The sequence below is a fragment of the Rhagoletis pomonella genome, unplaced genomic scaffold (assembly GCF_013731165.1).
Source record: "Rhagoletis pomonella isolate Grant_MI unplaced genomic scaffold, Rhpom_1.0 Rhpom_scaffold_13124, whole genome shotgun sequence".
NCBI lineage: Eukaryota > Metazoa > Arthropoda > Insecta > Diptera > Tephritidae > Rhagoletis > Rhagoletis pomonella.
Window position 1 is genome coordinate 1 of NW_023471649.1, and position 1,695 is coordinate 1,695.

The 1,695-nt window shown below is 39.1% G+C and overlaps 1 long non-coding RNA gene across 1 annotated transcript; it reads right to left on the reverse strand.

The window, feature by feature from the left end:
- LOC118756937 lies at positions 1 to 432 on the reverse strand. Its single transcript, XR_004995172.1, has 2 exons — positions 349 to 432; positions 1 to 270 (listed from the first exon to the last, which is right to left on the reverse strand). It is a non-coding gene; the product is annotated as an uncharacterized LOC118756937 (long non-coding RNA).
- Positions 433 to 1,695: the final 1,263 nt, after the last annotated feature.

Consider the following 1,695-nt stretch of genomic DNA (forward strand, 5'->3'; position numbering starts at 1 on the left):
GTTTACACAGTAGACACTGCCCCTTGTTTTGTATACCCGCAAATGTTCTTCGTAACATGCACATATATATGTACGTCTCCAGCGTTTGTGGTTACATTAAATAAAGATGCCACGAATTTCGCCATCACGTGACCCTGCCAAAAGCCTTTAAATATGTACACATTGAAGCTGAAGAAACTACATTTGGCCACCAATCTTCCAGCAATACTAGGCACACTGATTGCTTTTTGCTTTTGATTGCAAATATGCGTTTCCTTGCGGGTACTTTACCTGTATTATAGAAATATATCTAGTATGTATATTTTCACAAAGTACACAAAATAATTAAAGAAAATAATCCTCAATTACCTAAAAATTTCACCAAACTCTGCCAATTATCGTTTTGTTTGGCAGCTTACTTTGACACATATGTACATATTTCTATTTCTCATGTTTATGTTTTTTGGCAATTTTTTTGACATTTCAGCAATGTGGATTGGAAGTGTGTGGGTGAGAGAGGTGGAAACTTGCGATTGTGTGTGTTAAGGTTAGCGCCAAGGCGAATTCATTTAGCGCCGTCTTGAAGGGCATTTTTTGCGAATTTGCCTTGGTCTCGTGTGTTTCGTGGTGTTAATGGCGCTAGCGCTTTTCATATTTTGGTGTTGGCGTACCAACTCCGACAACAGCGTTAACGCAATTGCGCCGCTCAGCGCAGTGTTACCCATGTCTAGAGCTGATGTAAGCTGAGCATGTACCTCATCACCCTTGACTATTTCGCGGCCATCGCCATACAAATATAGCTTTCCTCAAAGGAAATATACAGATAATCAAGCAGGTTCTGCAATTCACTTTCGAGTGAATTTCGATCAAACTCGCTTTGAATTCAAATTGGCAGGGGTTGAAATTCACACGGAAGTGAATTGCAGAACCTGCCGGAATAAGTGACTTTTAGCTCCTTCCTAATAAACTTAAAGTTGGCTTATAGTTAGATACATTTCCTGCAGGGCGTGGATCTGTACTGCTAAATGTAAGTCGTTAACATTATTTTTATTACTTGCATTCTCTTTTTATTTTAAACGATACGCATAAATTAGCACAGAAGAGAGCACGTGATGTTAATCTTTTGTTAAAATATCGAACATTAGCAGCGGAAACCAAAAAGCAAAAAAGCAGGAATCTAACACTAATGTTAAAATGTATGTAAATCAAATTTGCGATGTTCTAACGAGAAGATTAACAGCATTACTCGGTTCTTAAATAGCCTATCGACCTACATAATCACATAAAACCCAATTCAGTAGACCTAAGCACTTAACAGTACCCATGGGTAATAGCGCAATTTTTATGGCGCTAGCTCAATAACGCCGGCGCCACCTGTGGCGTCAGCACACTAACTCAGCGCAATAGCGCAGAGTAGGTACTGATTTCAACACGGCGTCATCTAAGTGTCACCACAGCACCCATCGTGGTGTCATACCTATTATTTCTTTAATTTTCGGCGCTGAGCAACGCGTACCGCCAATCGAATTTAGCTGCTAAGAATGTAGTAAATGCCACGATATTCTCATCATTCTTGAGCAAAAGCTTTAAATTTGTCAAGATACATAAGTTCTCACAACTCAAAAGCAAAGAAAAATTGCGTATATTTTTTCAAAGAATTAAGGCGAATTTTATGTGTGTCTTATGTGTTTCTTGGTGTTAATGGCGCTAGCGCTT